At 32.0% G+C, this 19563-nt stretch overlaps 1 protein-coding gene and 1 long non-coding RNA gene across 2 annotated transcripts in view; one reads left to right on the forward strand and one right to left on the reverse strand.

Moving 5' to 3' along the window:
• LOC145247225 (uncharacterized) overlaps positions 1–7705 on the reverse strand; it is a 73432-nt gene extending 65727 nt beyond the window's left edge. Inside the window, exon 1 of the mRNA XM_080108851.1 lies at positions 7679–7705. The gene's annotated coding sequence lies outside the window, so the exon portion shown is untranslated. The remainder of the gene's footprint in view (positions 1–7678) is intronic.
• Positions 7706–7827: 122 nt separating this feature from the next.
• The window catches only part of LOC145247425 (uncharacterized), a 32936-nt gene continuing 21200 nt past the window's right edge, over positions 7828–19563 (forward strand). Inside the window, exon 1 of the long non-coding RNA XR_013863261.1 lies at positions 7828–8072. This is a non-coding gene — a long non-coding RNA (uncharacterized LOC145247425). The remainder of the gene's footprint in view (positions 8073–19563) is intronic.

Consider the following 19563-nt stretch of genomic DNA (forward strand, 5'->3'; position numbering starts at 1 on the left):
TTGTCCAGTAATAGTATAAGAGGAATAAGCATAAACATGATAGACTAATATAATAATGATAAAAATATATCAAAATCAGAGAGAGATGTACATGTACTCGATCAGAATTGATGATGTAGTATGGTATTAATGAAATACATCCTATATATACTACAGAAAAAACATCCACTGTACACAACATTCAGTACATATTTGTTATAAATCATTTATTTTACATGGACAGCATGACATGATGTAAACAAAGAGATTTGAATATAGGGATTTGAGTATTCTAGTTATAAGAGTGAGGTTCACTGTCATTTTGTGTACATCTCAGTTCCTTATCACAAGAATATGATTGGCTCGTTATGCTATAAATACTGACTGGTAGACCAGTCTGGGATAAAGCTTGTAAAAGGTACACCGAAAGCCTCACGATTAAGGATATACCAACTGCGACCATGAACTCTTATTCAGTAAAGTAACTTACTAGATTATTGCTCATTTACTTTAAACGAATATTTTTTTTTTGTGGGACATATCACTTTGTACTTAGTATAACCATAGCTCACCTTCCACATATTCCTACACAAATTTGTAACACAATATTTCCTTTTGTCACTGCTAGATTTTTGTCTTGTCAAAAACTCATTGATGAACGATCTATGATCCATATCAACAAACTTTCCATACAAAAAATAGTTGAACTACAGAATAGTCCATTTTATCGTTCCATGGAATCTAAAAGTGTTTGATTTAACTGCTATTATTCCTATTAGTTGGGGATTGAACCAAATTTATAAAACGCAGTAAAGAGTTGTAAACATGTTTGTATTCTTTAAAAGTTCTAGCATGAATTAGATTCCTAGCACTGGGATTAAACGAATATGCTATATAAGCAATTTCATATGCAGAAAAAATGGAAAAGTGCTTTGGGCTAAAGTATCTCATCTACACTAATGACGTGTATATTAAGTTGCTTGTAGCCCAAAGTTTGTGATCAAATTAGGCACCATGAGATGGTAATGCCATCATTCAGTTTTTACACATTCTTGTAACTTTCCATTGCTATTAACTGTTATGCATATTGACCAGGGGAATGGAAACAGTTTCACATGAGGGAATAAAATCACACGTTTTTGGCTCATTTTACTTGGTACTCAAACAGTGAATCGGTTTTGGTCAGGAATAAAATTCTAATTTACTTTTTAATGCATATTGTGACGTAATCCCCCATTAAGGAGTTTTAGAACTATGCTTATCATTCCCAGGTGACGCCAGATAACCAAAGGATTTAAGATAGAGAAGATAAATGTGTTTTATTTCATGTCAAAATAGATATTGTTTGAAACCAGAGAAATATGTTTTGCAGTTAAGTTGATGACATTGTCTGGCTTTGGTGAACTCAAAGTCAGATGTTAGAACTGAGATTTGAGAATTGCACACACGCAAAAACCTAAAGCTTTCGATTTTGTGGCGAAATCATATTGGCTGGGGAAAATTTCCACCCGATCCACATACCTCACTATATATACGACTGTCGTGCGGAAATTAGGGAGTTCCCGAAGGACTTTCGAAGTGTGTGACTGTTCCCAAAGAGACATGACCCCTCCACCTTCCTCATCCAACCGTCTGTCGCTGTCTGTGAAGAGATTTGAGGCTTTGAAAAAACTTACAAAAAACTGAGTGATATTTGTAAAAACATTTGTACATAAGTTTGAAAATTAACACTGTCGATTAGTCAACATGAGTTTGTCTTTCTTCCTGCCTGTGGCTTTGATATTCGCTTTCAGCATACCAGATTTCATGTAACAACCTCGGAGAAGACTAGACGACACGAGCTAAGAATTCCAGATAAAAAGGGGTTCTAACCACCTTCTTCACAACGAGGGGTTACAATATAAAATTGAACTTTTTACATATTGCCACTATTTTCTTTTTTATATTCTTTAATCACAGAGTAGTTTCTTTTAAGCCGTTCGTGCTTTAACCTATTCAATTATATCTAAATCTCTCTTTTATAAAAAAAAAAAAGAATGCTCAATGTTTGCTTTAGGGTAATAAAATTTGAAAATAACAAAGTATATTTAGTGCAAGAGAAAAAAGTAAAAGAATGTCTGCTATTGATTAAAAGATTCACCTAAACTTAGATTTTGAAGACTTAGACAGGTAAGTTAGAATTTTATGTCAGTGCAAGAAATAACAGTTAAAACTCATTAAAAACCAATCAAAAACCCATTAACTCTTATCCTCGAGTGGCCTCCGGGCCTTGATAAATAGTGACTCCTTTATCAAAAAAAATGTATAAAAGAAGTTTTTCTTCCATTAATTTATTAACTAGCACAAGTCATCCTATAAAAATATGAATAAAAATCAAACTTGAATTCTGCTTTAGGGACTGCTGTATATTTCTCATTTTGATTGATATTTACCCATATATATATATATATATATATATAGGATGGCGCAGGAGTCACAGATTATTTTGAATCAGTAATAACTTTTACAATTAATAAATTTTTCTTTATGTTTTTCAGAATTTTGCAGATAAAACATTGACAATTGATCATAGAAAAATTTAGCACTGAGCAATGAACCAAAATTATTGAGCTTTATTTCAAAAATCGTTGTTCCATAATATTGACTCAAAGAGCTTATCATTGGCATTATAATGTCAGACAAGCTCCCAATCATAGCACAATTGATCTTATTGTGACACAGTTTTAGCAGCAGGACTCAGTCAGTGATCTCCGATGAACTGGCAGACCACGTTCAATATGTACAGCTGAAAATGTAACACTTGTAGAGGAGAGCATTGTTGAAAACCCAGACACTTCAACTCGAAGATGGGCCACTCAGATTGGAATGTCCAGAAAGTCACTTCAAAGAATTCTAAAGGAATTACACCTGTTTCCATACAAAATTCAAATGGTGCAGGCGTTGCAACCTACAGATTTGCAGTCTTGCTTAGCTTATGCTGTTCTCATTCAGCAACTAACCAGAGAACAAAATGAGTTCATCCATAAGCAGTTCATTCATGAGCAATGAAGCCCATTTTCATTGTGAATAGACAAAATAAGGGTTTGTGAATAAGCAAAACTGCCGAATATGGGCAATTGAAAATCCAAGAATCGTTCATCAGCATGAATTGTATCCAATAAAATATACCGTATGGTGTGGTGTTACCTCGGAAAGAGTGATAAGTCTTTATTTTTTCGAAAATGAATAAGTGTTGCGGTTACGGTAACAAATGATTGAAAATTGTTTAAGACTAGCTATTCAGGACAACCCAGAAAAGTGGTTCCAACAAGATGGTGTAATTGCCCACACTGCTCGTCAAAGTATGGCACTCCTAAGGCAAGTGTTTAATTAGCAGTTATCCTGGTTTTAACTGGCCTTCAAGTTCACTGGATTTGACAGCCCCTGACTTTTTTCCTTTTGAGGTGATCTTAAAGAAAGAGTATATGTGAGGAATCCAAGAACAATCCAAGAACTTAAAAACAATATCAGACATGAAATCGGAGAACTAAAGATTATTATTTTAAGAAGTGTAATGGAAAATGCCATAACTAGAGCCCGTCTTTGTGAAACTGAAAATGGTGGCCATTTAAAGGATATCATTTTTAAAAAACTAATGTAAACAAAATTGCCAGGTAAATGTATTATTTGTGTGTAAACATATTAGTAAATTACTTGAAGTTTTTATCACCTAAACACATCAACGCGTGAGAGATTTGCGCCACCCTGTATATATAATATAAAGCTGGACGTCTGTGTGTGTGTCTGGTCACGAATAGGCTCCTATATGGTTGACTATTATAGAAAACTGATCACATATAATGATAGAAACACAGGAGACACAGGAATTGGTATGTTTGATCTGGCATAATTATGATTCATTAAAATTGTGGGGTCTGCGTACGTGCCTGGTCCACAAAGTATGGAAATAAAAAATTAAAAAAAAACGTTTACAAGTGTTTTGATATAGATTTACATAATAATACTTTGATAAGTATGTTTTAACTTAAATAGGGATGGTATAATAAAATTGTGGGGTCTGCATTCGCGCCTGGCTCCATAGAATGGAAATAGGCACAAACTTTAATAAAGACTTTTCATATCTATCTGCGTAAGTATACTTTGATAATTATGTTTCAGTTTGAAGAAATATGGTAGTATAAAATTATGGGGTGTTCGTTCGCACCTGACCTCCATAGAATGGAAATATGTCACAAAGTTTAACAAGGTTTTTTAATATAGATCCACAGAATATAGTGATAAGTGTTTCAGGTATGGCATAATAAATTATGGGGTTTATCTATTTTTACTTTCATCATATTTTGCTTTGGTTTTGATACCCCCAAATTTAGAGCTATCTCTTTACAACCCTTCCTTTTCATAACCTATCATACTTTCATAAATCAGAGTCCATTTTCTGTAGGCTGTTTTTGAACCTAGTCAACGATGGGTACTTTTGCTAGTATATATATATATATATATATATATATATATATATATATATATATATATATATATATATATATATAAGTGACCTGTTTCTGCTAAACTGTCAATTTTTGGGCTCCAGACATGAAAGTCGGTTCTTAATCTGGAGAAAATGTAGCTCCACCCGGCTTAACGTTCACAGGACACATAAGGTGGAATAATTACATTGGGAGCATTGCCAGGACCACTGCAAAGAAGCTAGGGTCTCTATCCTGTGCTAGAAAGCTACTAACGTCTGAAAGTATCTTGTACCTCTATAAGGCCCCCATTCGCCGATGTATGGGGTATTGTTGTCATATTTTGGCTGGTGCATCTGCTATTAGTCTCTCACTCCTAGACAAGGTCCGAAAGAGAGTTGCAAACCTGATAGGTCCTGAACTGTCATCTAAGCTTCAGTCTCTGTCCCACCGACGAAATGTTGCATCCCTATGCCTGTTCTACAAGTATTTTAATGGTGAATGCTCTGATGAACTGCAAGCACTTGTGCCCCCACAACATAAATACCCTCAACAAACCTGACAAGCAGCTAAATCCCACCCCTATACAGTACAGATCCCTAGATGTAAGAGAGCTTTCTACTTTAGTGGTTTCTTCCCCAGAACCGCTAGACTTTGGAATTCCTTTCCAAGTCCCTGCTTCCCCAACTGTACTGACATGCAGAAGTTCAAGTGTAATGTGAACCGACATCTTGCTGCCCAATTCCCTACATAGTACCCCAGTAGCTTATGTCCCTAATAGTAGCCTCCTACACCAAAGTGGCAATGTGCCTTGTTTGGGGTGAAAATGTAATTTAAAAAAATAAAATAAAAAACAACGATGTAGATTACTTCAGTCTAGAAGGATTTATTTGGATGAGGACAAAACGGGCAATAAACTTTGATCTCAGACTAAAAGTCGGGCATAGTCTCTTTAACAGTATTTATTTGTATATTTAAAAAATAGGTACTTCTACACTTTATCGCCGAAACTGGAGACGCCATTTTATTTTGAGCACCTGCCGTTAAAATCCAAGTATTTTAAACTATGGCCAAAGCATGAAATAAATAACAGGAAATTAAACTGGAGAATGATTCCGGAAAGAATAAATTAACTTAAATAAAAAATAAAAAAAACTTTCCAGTTTTCATTAATTAAATCGAAACATTTCCAATTAAACAATTATGGATATATGTTCTCTTTCACTTTCTTTATTTACTTTTTTTCATAGTCTTTCCGGAAGTTTATCTAGTTTAATTTTTTTGTTATTTATTTCTAACTTTGGCCATAGTTTAAAATACTGATTTCTTCCTGACTCTAATCGACAGGTGCTCGAAATAAAATGGCGTCTCCAGTTTCGGCGATAGAGTATAGAAGTACCAAAAAAATATATGGGTTTGTTTTACTATACACATAGATTCGAAAAAGTCGTCGCAAAACAAATATATAACAAATAAATGTTATCAAAGGCAAATAAGTTACTTTTCTACCCAATTGGATATGTTCTTAGTGTTTATATTAAATGTAACATGTTTATTCAGCTCGAAAAACATACAGTGTTTACCGATGGATTGGAAAATTTCAAATGGCAGCCTACTCTCTCTTTGAGGCGGTAAATTTGGGAAAATGAATTATAAATAAAAAAAAAAAAAACAGACAAAATACTGTGAGAAACTCGCTCAATATATGTTTACCGTGACATAGGCTGACATATATTCGGCGGGTTTTTTAACAGTATTTTGGCTGTTTTTTTTTTATTTATAACTCCTTTTCCCAAACTTACCGTCTCCAAGAGAGAGAGAGTCGGCTGCCATTTTGAATTTTCCAATACATCGGTAAACACTATATTTTTTTCGAGCTGAATAAACATGTTACATTAAATATAAACACTAAAAACATATTCAGTTGGGTAGAAAAGTAACTTATCTTGCCTTTGATAACATTCATTTGTTCTATATTTGTTTTGTGACAACTTTTTCAAATCTATGTGTGGTTATGGTTAACTTTCGTAACCCGTTGTTTACAAAGCCATTTGCCGGAAGTGACGTTTTATCTACGGATGATCAAAACCGTATAGAATGAACCTTTTTTTTTTATATAAGTTTTATTCAAACAGGCTGTATTTGAACTTAATGGACTTTTTTTTGTATTTATTAACTGTTTTATTCTTTTTATCAAACAAAAATAGAATTTTTATATTGAAATATTATGGACTGTTTTGCGAACATCGAAATTTAAAAATTAGTTTTATTTAAAAAAAAAAAAAAGAAAGAAAGAAAGACGGTGTGGAGTCTTTGCAAAAATAAATGCAGGTCCATGAGGGGGACTAGCGTCGCTAGTCCCCCTCATGGACCTGATGCAAATTTTAATAGTCATCTACAAGAATTCCTTTGGCGGCGGCGAATCAAAAGCAATTATTTTGGGAATATAATGTATTGGATACGATTTTTTTATGATGTAATGAGTTAACTACATGAACAATGAAAAAAAAAAAACTTTTTCTTTAAAAATTTTTTAAATTTTATGTTAGAAAAGATCTATAAAGTCTATTTTTTTATATGAAGGCAAAAATTTGTTAAAGAGTTAACATAAACAAAGACTTTTCATTAAATATATTTAAAATAAATTATAAAATATCTATAAAGTCTATTTTTTATCTCTGTAAAAGTTTGTTGAAAAATTCAAATAAAGTTTAGAATTTAATTTAAAAAAAAACACCGTCTTTCTTTTTTTTTTTTTTAAATAAAACTAATTTTAAAATTTCGATGTTTGAAAAACAGTCCATAATATGTCAATATAAAAATTCTATTTTTGTTTGATAAAAAGAATAAAACAGTTAATAAATACAAAAAAAAGTCCAATAAAGCCTGTTTGAATAAAACTTATATAAAAAAAAAAAAGGTTCATTCTATACGGTTTTGACCATCCGTAGATAAAACGTCACTTCCGGCAAATGGCTTTGTAAACAACGGGTTACGAAAGTTAACCATAACCCTATGTGTACAGTAAAACAAACCCGTATTTATTTTATTGAGTTTTACTTTTTTAACAATAACAACAATAAATATTTTACGGATTTATTTTACGGAATTTCTTCTTTTTGATTCAATAATTTCTTGAGAGAATAGAATTGTGACATCTTTTTGGAACATCGATAAAAAAAAAAATGTACAATATTGAGGGCAAAAAAAAAAAAAGAAATTATATTAATACTTACTTAAATAAATAGATAATAATAATAATAATAATAATAATAATAATAATAATAATAATAATAATAATAATAATAATAATAATAATAATAATAATACAAACTTTAGAGTGGGATTTGCTTATTCAAAATAACCGGAAATGAAGGTTTGCAGAAAAATACGACAGAGTTTAAAAAAAAAAAAAAAAAAAAAAAAAATCAAGTAATGTTTATTTTTTAACCATCTGTATAAAAAAAGGGGGGGATAGACCTTATTTTTTTTTAAATGTCATATTACTGTAAAATTAAAACAGATCAATGTTAAAATTCAAAATATTGACCGGAAATCTAGGTTCGCAGAAGTTAAAAGGAGCAAATTAAAGATATTTTCTAACGGTGTCTACCTCTTTGATGATTTCAGGTAAAATAATTATTCATTTATACTTATATTTGCCTAAGGTCAACAACTTACATTGAGTTGATATTATTATTTCTATTTAAATCAGGGAACAAATGATAGGTGATCTCGAATTAACAAGTGCGACCGTAATGGTATCAGGTGGTGAATAGTATCAGGTGAAAATATCGATGTGAAAACCAAACCGGTTTTCCTAGTTTGATTTAAAATAAATAAACAAATTGACGTGAAATACAATACAAACTTTTGTACACATTTTTATTTATTTATTTTATTGAATATATTTTACAGATTTATTTAAAATTAAAACAGGAAGCCCGGTTTGGTAATCGGAACATTTTCACATGAAGGCTAGGTTTTCATCCGACACCGGTAGGGCCACCCATGCTTCTGAATCGCCACATTTTTACTTCTCCCTCACTTAAAAATTGACTAAAATTCAAGAAATCAAGCGATTTTAATGAAATATTCAGTATTTATTAAATAACGATCACAGAATATAATGAACTTATTAATTTTTCGATATCTTGATTGAAATAATATGGGGAAATGTATTTTGTGTAAACAAAAAATCACCTTTGCTAAAGTTTTGGAGATTAGGTGGCAAAATACTCTCGATGCGCGCTTGTGCGTACAAATATGGCCAGGCCGCCAACACTTGAAACATAAGAAATGAAATTGCTTAATATCCGGAAAACTACTTACAAGTTGTGTTTATATTGTTTATTTTGGAAAAAGAAATTCTACTTATTTAAAACTTAACTTCTGAAATACCGATATCACTGTTTACATATTGTTGGCATAGTAACATAACGGTAGGTGTATCAGAAATTTTGTAGGAATTTTTGACACCCCTAACACGAAACTGCGAATAAAATATAAAAAAAACTCGTAATTTCTCTTTTTAAAGTGGGTTGTTTATTTTCTTTATGGATTATACATCCAAAATAAACTATTAAAGTTGTTTTAAAAGTAATAGAAATATTTTTTTTTTAAACTAATGAATTTTACGAACTCAATATTTTTCAATTTTTAAACTTTAAAAATCTATCAAAATTTTTCTATTGATTCTATTTTTTACGATATTTTCAGGGTCAATGTGAAATTTTATGCGCTTTCCAATAAACCGAATATATTTTAGACAAACGTTTTTTTTTTTATTCACGCCCCCCCCCATTTTCAAGTGTCTATTAAAAAGTAAATAATTAATTTACTCACCAAAGTTTTATATATCACAAATTGAAGAGAAAAGGTCAATAAATGATATATTCAAATTTAAAACAAAAAAATTTTAGTGTTTTTTAGAAATTTACCTGTAAAGTTCGAAGTTTAAAACCTCTTTTTAACCACGTTATTTGTTTTTTCTTTTGTTTTTTTTTTTATGAAACCTTGGTCCTTGCTCCTTTAATTGAAAAAACAATTAGGGCTTGAATTACATTTTTCGAGTAGTTATAAGCTTGGAAAGACAGGGGGTCGAATAATTCACGCCTCCTATTTTGAAATGTCTATTAAAAAGTAAATAATTAATTTACTCACCAAAGTGTTATATGGCACAAATTGAAGAGAAAAAAAGGTCAATAAATAATATATTCAAATTTAAAACCAAAAAAAGTAGTGTTTTTTAGAAATTTACCTGTAAAGTCCGAAGTTTAAAACCTTTTTTAAAAAAAAACATGTTGTTATTTTTTTTTTTATGAAACCTTGGTCCTTGCCCCTTTAATTGAAAAAAAAATTAGGGCTTGAATTACATTTTTCGAGGAGTTATAAGCTTGGAAAGATGGGGTGGAATTATTCACTATTTTTCACGAAATTTCTGACACACCTAACATAACGGTGATTAGTGAAATTTGTTTCCTTTTATGTGATATAGGAATCGAGAGTATTTTGCCACCTAATCTCCAAATTAAAAAAATTTTTTTTTTTTTTTGCTTTTTAATGGAAACAAAGCATCATAGATGTTCACAATTAAGAAATTTTTCTTTTTAATATCAGTAAGAAAAATAGCCCTTAAAATCCGTCTTAATGAAATTAATATAACTTGAATAAAAATTAATTTCTCGAACTAACGATATTATCATTGAATAAAGCTCTGTTTATTCATTATTTTCACCAAAAAATAATATAATTTAAAAATATTTCATGTAATTTTACTGATAACAATTCTCAAAAAAAATTTCAAATGTAATATATTTCTGTGTATGAACGTGTATGAAATATTTTTTATACGATCTTCGAAATAAAAGTGATAAAATTGAAAACTAGGATCACTAAGAATAAAAACATTGTTGTAAAAATGTGGAATTATTTTTACAAACGGTTTATTTAGAGAATTATGAATGGGCAAAATTATAAAAAACGGGTAAAAAAAACAGAACAGAAAAGATTTGCATTATTTATTATTCAGTTGAAATGAATGGCTCTCGTCTCCTGGGAGGGGGGGGGCTCCATGTTTTGACAAACTTCTGGATCTGACCTTTACTCCTGATCTGAATTGGAACACGTACATCAAATCCATTGCCAAGGTCACTGGAAAAATTGGTGGGATCCTTCTACCGTTCCAGTTGATATCTCACTGCTGATGTAATTCTCTACCTATATAAGAGCCAGGTACGTCCAAAGATGGAGTACTGTTGCCACATCTGGGCAGGAGCTGCTAGAAAGAATTTATCTTGTCTTGACAGTGTTTAAAATAGACTTTGTAGCCTAGTGGGGGGGGGGGCTTTTCTCTTTCCTGCAACCTCTTTCCCACAGAAAAGACGTTGCAAACCTGTCTCTACTTGATCATTATTTTTATAGCCGGTGTTTGTCTGAGCTCCAATCTATGGTTCACCCTTGCTAAACTTTCATAAAAAACACTTGTCTAACTGAAACCACTATCAATAATTTCCCCCATTCTTTATCTGTGATGGGGAACTCTTTTCTGTGTGCCTGCTTTCCAGCTGACTGTAATATGGTTGTCTTCAAGTCCCACATCAAATTCTTAATGGGGCATCATCTTAAGTAATCCACTTTATCAAATTTCCATTACTAACAATGACTACGACATGTTCCTCTTGACCACTGTACACTCATTAACCCTTATCCTAAAGTGGCCTCCACGGCTTGATAAATGTTTACTCCTATATATAAAGAAAAAATATTAATAGTAACATGAAATGGAACAAATACATTGAGGACATTGTCAAGGCTGCTGCAAAGAACGTGGGCTCCATGCTAGAAAATTATTTACATCAGATAGCATTTTAAATATATATATTACAAGGCCTTATCAAGGCCTGAAGGCTACTTCTGGATAAGGGTTAATGAATGTAAGGTGGTAGTTTAGTAATCATTAATAGTGTAGGTTAAAAAGAATTTGGATTATTTAAAAGAACGGTTCAACAAGAACTTGTTTACATTGGACTTGAAGATTACCATATTATAATTGGCTGGGAAGCAAGCCAATGAAACAGTATTCTACATGTGGGAAGTTCTAGGAAAGAAGCTTTGTTCATGGAATCTGTGTTTAGAATTAGGCGCATATAGAGAGTGGGGAAAATCGTTGATAGTGGTTGTAGCTAGTCGAGTGTTTTTGTGAACGATTGGCAAGGAGAGATCATAGATTGGAACTCAGATGAACACTTGCCATGAAAATAATGATAGTGTAGAGGCAGACTCACAATGTTTTTTCTGTGAGAAAGAGGTTGCAAGGAAGAGAAAAGAGTGTCACATACTAGGTTTCAGAGCCAGTTTTGAACTTCATCAAGGCAAGATAGGCACGCTGAGTAGCTCCTGCCCAGATTTGGCAACAGTATTTCCTTTTAGGACATATTTGGTTCTTATAAAGATAGAGAATTGCATTGACAGTGAGATATCTAATAAGAAATTTGAACATTTTAAAAGATTTGATAAGGGAGTAGGCAAGTGAGCTCTGGAGTATTTACTTTGTTTACCATAATTTAATATTTCAAACAAATTAATCTTCGAGAGTTTAATGGTAAATTTGGAAATGGGATTCCTAATCCGTGATCTTGTGGCCCTTGGTTTTCTATCTACATATCTATAAAAGTGAGAATGTGTGTGTGAACCTTATCATCCTATATATTTAAAAAAAATTTTAATCAACAGACTTGAAATTTGGTATATAGGTTATTTAAGTATAGCTGGTAATGTCTTCTCAATTATTAAATCATTTCTCTCTGATAGGCTCATAAGAGTAGTGGTTGATGGTCAAAAATTAGGAGCACACAGTATTAATGCTGGAGTCCCTCAGTGGTCCATTCTGGGCCCAACTCTCTTCCTGATATATATCAATGATCTCTCAAAACACATACTTAGATAATTTGTTGACATTTATGCTGACGACACTACCATCTATGGCAACAAATCAAAGGTAATAAATGACCAAGTTCTCTCTGATTCATTCTCCTCTGATCTTGAGCATGTGATACAATGGGTGAAGAGGTGGCTGGTTACTTTTAATGAATCTAAAACCATGCTTCTATCTTTACATCATCAACGCTCTGATCCCCATCTGGCATCAATTGAAATGGATGGCGCTCATCTTGGGGAGGCTCCATGTTTTGACAAGCTTCTGGGCTTGACCTTTACTCCTGATCTGAACTGAAACACGTACATCAAATCTGTTGCCAAAATCACTGGAAAAATGGTGGGATCCTTCTATCACTCCAGTAGATATCCCACTGCTGATGCAATTCTCTATCTATATAAAAGCCAAGTACATCCAAGGATGGAGTACTGTTGCCACATCTGAACAGGAGCTGCTAGAAGCATCTTATCCTGCCTTGATAGAGTTCAAAATAGACTTTGTAGCTTAGTGGGGGATGCCCTTTTTCTCTTCTCTGCAGTCTCTTTCCCACAGAAGAGATGTTGCAAGCCTGTCTTTGTTTTATCATTATTTTCATGGCAAGTGCTCATCTGAGCTCCAATTCTTGGTTCCCCCTCACCAATCTTTCACGAAAAACACCCGTCTAGCTGAAACCACTGTCGATTATTTTCCCCACTCTTTATCTGTGCCTGAATCAAAATGTAGATTCCATGAACAAAGCTTCTTTCTTAGAACTGTACGCCTGTAGAACTCTCTTCCATTTGCCTGCTTCCCAGCTGACTACAACTTGGTTATCTTCAAGTCCAACATAAACAAATTCTTGATGAACTGCCCCCTTAAGTAATCCAATTACCAAGTGTCCATTGCAAACGCTTACTACAATATTATTCCATTGACTACTCTACACTCTATAACCCTTATCCTCGACTGGCCTCTGGGCCTTGATAAGTGATGACTCCTATGTAAAAAAACAAAAAAACTTTTTAATCAGTTTCCATCCAGAAAATTTGGTACATAAGAGTTGTTGGATTTTTCTGTTTGATAACTTTTTCCCAATTGCATATTCAGGAATAGTTCATATTACAGATTCATCATGTTAAGTATGAGTCAGTTTGAAAACACTTTTTGAAGAGCTGGCCGAAGAGTTATTGTAGTTGATTCACTGTCTTTAGGTTTTGGTTTCGATCTCAACTTGAGTATTTTTTTTTATTTACAAGAAGTGGACTGTTTAGAAAAAAACGTAATATTCACATGCACATGTCTCAGTTTCTGCATGAATGTAAATGTAATATTTATGCATATTTTATGACTGAGCAACGCCGGGCGGCCTGCTAGTACATCTATAAATATAAGAATGTGTGTGTGAGGACACTTCTCGACCTGTCAAACGGATTTTTATCTACAGGCTTGAAATTTGGTATATAAAGTATTCAGACTTTTTAATCGGTTTTCATCTGGAAAAAAGGGGCTGCTAAGAGGTCAAAATTGAAAAATTGATACATGGGAGCCTGCTGGATTTTTATCTGTTTTCAACTGTTTCATGACTGCACATGCGCGGTCATGAAATATGACAGTTTCTTTATGTTAAATATGAGTTGGTTTAAAAACACTTTTAAAAAAGTAATGTCAAGCTGGTGTAATGGTTATCGTACTTGACTCACTGGATTTAGGTTTTGGTTTTGATCACAGCTCGAGTATTCTTTTATTTACAAGAAGTGAACTGTTTAGAAAAAAAATACTTGCATGCACATTTCTCAGTTTCTTTCCGTTTTTTACTTCATTTTTTTAAGGAATTTTATTTTATGTTTAATACCTATGTTATTTTTGTTTATAATCAATAAGAATTCTGCATTAATTAAAATATAACATTTATCAATATTCTATGACCAGGCAACGCCAGGAAGCCTGTTAGTATGCTATAAATAAACAACCTTCTAATGAATAAATTCATCATGTTTGTTTCATGTTTTATTTGTTAAGAAAAAATTCTAAAGAATTTTTCTTAGAATCCAAAATAAGGCTAAAATCTTTCCAATTCTGATGCCCCCCCCCAAAAAAAAAAGTTCTGATTTTTCTGATTCCCAATTCTGATTAATAATCCCAGCATTAGTATGAACACTCTGAAAAACTTGAGTAAAAGAAAAAACAACAGCAGTCAGATTAGAATTTAGATTAAGGGATCAGTTTCACATACAAGTTTAGCATAACATGATCTCTTGTTTTCTGGTCAGATAGCGTTTGAATGGCATCTAATCATTCTAGTTCTTTGATGTAAAGTATTATTCTTTTTGTTTTGGAAAAGAACACTTGAAATTAAGGTTAATGATAAAATTAAGAGAGGGATTTGGGAGATCTGTTGCCACATGGACTTAGGATCTGTGGTAGAGCTAATGAAATTTTTTCAATCCCTTCTCCCCCAAAAACACACAATTTATCTCACTTAGTGAAAAGAAATCTGATTATATACTCTTAAAATGCTATTTTGATAGACGATTTGTCTGAATTAGGTTATAAATGTACATTCGATTTATATGCAAAACCAATTCCCAATTTTAAATTCTGAAATAATGTTTTTCCAATATGTAATTCTCTAAAAAAGAAGAATCTTATTTTTATAGAAGTAGGATTTAGATTAGGGTATTCATCTGCAAATTTATCAACAATTCTTTAAATCTAACACTTTCAAATATTCTTTCACCAGTATGCTCTAAAAATAAGATGTAAACTGTAAAATGTATTATCAATGTTCCTTAGCACAAATGTATTTATCTAAAATAATTTCATTTCTCCAAAAGCATATATAAAAAGCTTATGATTTCAATTTCATAGGAAATGTCTTAAATTTACTGCTATGAAAACAATAAAAAATGAATTTAAAAAACCACAAATATTTGGAAGCTAACATCTTCAATATAGCTATTTTTTCTTTATATGGCTTTAATATAGAAAATTTTCAATTTGACCTTTTTGGGCTTTTTTAATTTCTAAAAATGTGGCTTCAGGTTTCAATTTGGGTTTTTTTTTTGCCTTTTCCCTGAAAAATTTGGCTTCAAACATTTATTATAGTCTGGCAATCCTAATCTGTTTGACCCAAGGAACAATTTACACCACCTCAGCATGACATTCTTTTTCTAGTTTATCAATCAAGATGTTTACCTTGAACATATTTCATATTATTAATAGTGTTTTGGAACTCTCAGATTTTAATTATTTTCAATTCTTTATTTTTAAGAGTATTAGACACAAAAAAGGGGCAGATTGTGTCACTTGTAGAGCAAAAAATACCAACAAACTATTAAAATTTTCTGTTTTGAATACAAAGTGAAATAAAAGAAAACATCGCATTTTAATTAATGATAATTAACTTGTTTCAGACTTGTCATCTTTGTTGGTTTTATAATTACAATGTTTACGTTATTCTAATCTCCAGACTTTTTTCAGTTATTTTATTATGTAGACTGTAATTTTTCTGCCATCTCTTAATAGGTAACATTGCTCAAATTGACCAATTTTTTTCATATTTGCGGTATGATTTGATTGTGTGCATTTTTATTTGGCAGTCAGTTCAATCAAATAATAATACAAATACAAATAAATAAATTGAACTCATATTTTAATTGAGTTTCTTTGTTTTCTTTACAGATGTTCCTGCTTAGAAGAATTTCTGGAAACAAATTTTCTTTTCAATCTAATATAAAGAGAAGATAATGACATAATGTCACAAACCTGAAAGAAATTATATGAATCTTTTCTATGTAGATGCTCCTTTTCTTTGGTTATTTTTATGAACTTGAATTTTTGAATATGAATTCTTAACCTGATGTGACAACAAAACAAAGAAGTATTTTCAGCGGGTTAAAACTCTATTGACAAAAAAAAAACTATATTTGACTGTCAATTATAATTTTTAAGTAATTCATAAATAATGCAAAAATGTACTTTAGTATCATTTTATTTTCCTTTAGGCAAATAAAATAATTCATAGGACAGGAAACAAACTGTATTGACAATATGACAAATGTGATTTATTCCAAACAGGAAGAAATGCTAAATTCCACTGAAGTGAAGATCTTAACCTAATATGACAATAGAACTAAGAAGTTAACTCTGGCAAGAGACTTGAAAATCTTAAATCACAAGAAATCATATCAACTGTCATTCCTAATTTTTAAGTAATTCAAAGACAATGCAAAAACGTACTAAAGGCAAGCAATTATATTCTTGCAAAGTTTGTTCTTCTTCTTTCAGACAGAAATCAATATTGGCAGAACACATAGTAAAACACGCTGCAGTGGATTCATCCATTTCAGAAATGTGTGTTTTTTCCGATTTAAGTCTGTCAAATCTTTTACCACATAAAGGAAAAGACATTAGAGAAAATCGATATTCTTGCAAAGTATGTGGATATTCCGCTACAAAACAGTCAATTCTTGTTGTACATATGCGAACACATACTGGTGAGAATCCATATTCTTGTAAAGTGTGTGGATATTCTTTCAGTCAACAGTCACATATAACTGTACACATGAGAACTCACACTGGAGAGAAACCATATTCTTGCAAAATCTGTGATTATTCTTCAACTCAAAAATCGCATATAACTGTACACATGCGATCCCATACCGGAGAAAAGCCACATTCTTGTAAACTCTGCAAATATTCTTGCACGCAGAAATCAAGTTTACTTCTACACATGCGAACACACACTGGTGAAAAGCCATATTCTTGTGAAGTGTGTGGATATTCTTTTTCTGTGAGATCAAGTTTGGTTCTGCATATGAGAATACACACTGGAGAGAAACCATATTCTTGTAAAGTTTGTGGTTTAGCCTTTTCTAGAAAATCAGTTCTAGCAAAACATATCCTAACACACACAGGGGAAAAGCCATATTCTTGTAAACTTTGTGGGTATTCTTCTACTAAGAAGTCGAATGTAGCTGTACATATGAGAAAACACACCGGAGAGAAACCATATTCTTGTGAAATATGTGGATATTCTTTTACCGTGAAATCGAGTTTAGTTTTACATATGCATAAACATACTGGTGAAATGCCATATTGTTGTGAAGTATGTAACTATTCTACGACTGTGAAATCGAGCTTCGTTTTACACATGAGAACACATACTGGAGAAAAGCCATATTCTTGTGAAGTCTGTGGATATGCTGCTACAAAGAATTCAAGTTTAGTTTCACACATGCGAACACACACTGGAGAAAAACCATATTCTTGTGAAGTCTGTGGCTATTGTTTCACTGTGAAATCGAGTTTAGTTCTACACATGAGAACTCATACTGGGGAAAAGCCATATTCTTGTCAAGTTTGTGATTCATCATTTTCACGGAAATCAGTTTTAGTAAAACATTTGCAAACACATACCTGAGAAAACTCATATTCGTTTAAATCATATTGTCAAGAAATTGAATGCATTTATGAATATGTGAACACATACTGATGAAAAAACATTCTCGTAATTATTTGTGAATATTTTTATTCTCATAAATCTAATTTAATCACACATGCTGTGACATAGTCCCCAAATCGGATTATGCATTTAGAAATATATATATATATATAAGTAAAGAAATAAAGGAAAATGTTCAATTTTATCAGATGGAGAGTATATTTTATTTTGTTTTTATTAGTCATCGATGTAAAACAAAAAATAAATTAAAAGATAGAGAGATAAAATCAGTAAAGAAGAAGACGAGCATGCGCTTAAAAAAGAAAAGGAAAATGTAAAGTCAGAGAAGGAGGGAGAGAGAATTTTTATAAAGGGAGGAGAAGGTACAATATGCAGCACTCATGTGTGAAGGGGACAGCCAATAAAGCGAGACATGACAACTGCTAGGAAAAGTGTTGACAATTGAAAGAAGTGATGGAGGCACAGCAGAGTGAGGCGAGATGAATAAAGGAGAAATAAAATAACGGAGAATACAAAAGGAGGAAAAGAGAATCAAAAGAAGTAAATGAATGGGCCATCAAAGATATGGCTGAAAGAACGGACAGTTACAAAAATCTTTGCATATGTAAAAAGAAAAGGAATCGTGAGCTCATCCCTTCCTTTCTCTCTCATATGTCAACAGATTGATGACTATCTGTTTTGAAATTTTTTATTTAAAAAATTTTATTGATTTTTCCATTTAGCTTTGTCTTGTTATTTCCATGTGTCCCACCGTCATATACATTTCACGGATGTCTTGAGAATAGGTATCATAGATCAATTTCTTTTAATTTTTTATACATGTTTTTGTGTCATCGTTTTCCCATAATTTCTAGTGGATTTTGGGGCATAACAATGTAAACATATTCTTGTAAAATATGTGTAATTGAAGAAAATATATTCTTGTAACGTATGTGGACATTCTTGTTCCCATAAATCTAATTTAATCACACTGATGAGGGAAGTCAATCTTCTTGTAAAGTATATTGATATTCTGTTAAAAAAATCAAATTTAGTTTAGCCATGTTCATGAAACCCACAAAATATAAAAATCAACATTTGAAGTTTGTTACAGTTTTTAATCAAATTAAACCAATTATACTTGAACACATTAAAAACAAGCCAAGCATGCAGGGTCTCCACTCCAGGAGTAAACGATTTGCAAGGGAATTTTACCCCTATAATGCCCTCAGGGGATCAACCAGAGTTATCCTGGAAAATCCGTTCTGGCAAAAAAAAAATCGAAGGTGTGGTTATTAAGAAAAGTACGGATAAACAATTTGGGGGACAATTTTACTGCTATAATTTCCCCTAGAGTTATCCCAGAAAATCTGTTCTAGCAAAAATGTACTTTTATCATGACTAATGTTTATGAAAAAAATTTTTAAATCCAAGGCGTGGTTATTGGGAAAAGTGCAAACAAGTGAACAGACTAATGGACGAACAGGAGTGAATTACTAGGTCCATCTCTTCTTTTGTTGGGGGTCCAATAAACTACTCACTTTTTAAAATTTGTGCTACATTTTGGTGAAATCATGTTTCATCCTCTCCGTTTTTAATAACGAATTGTCCCGGTTTCATAAACACTGGCTATTCATTAAGAAACCAAGTGTTCGATATCTGGAAGCTAGCTGAAGTAAAATATGGGACGTTTTTGATTCCAGATTATCTATAAAACATTATCTGAAAAACAATAGAAATATAGTCATTGTTTTCATGAAAAC

Source organism: Euprymna scolopes, chromosome 25, assembly GCF_053919585.1.
Source record: "Euprymna scolopes isolate OS-2025 chromosome 25, ASM5391958v1, whole genome shotgun sequence".
NCBI classification, from domain to species: Eukaryota; Metazoa; Mollusca; class Cephalopoda; order Sepiida; family Sepiolidae; genus Euprymna; species Euprymna scolopes.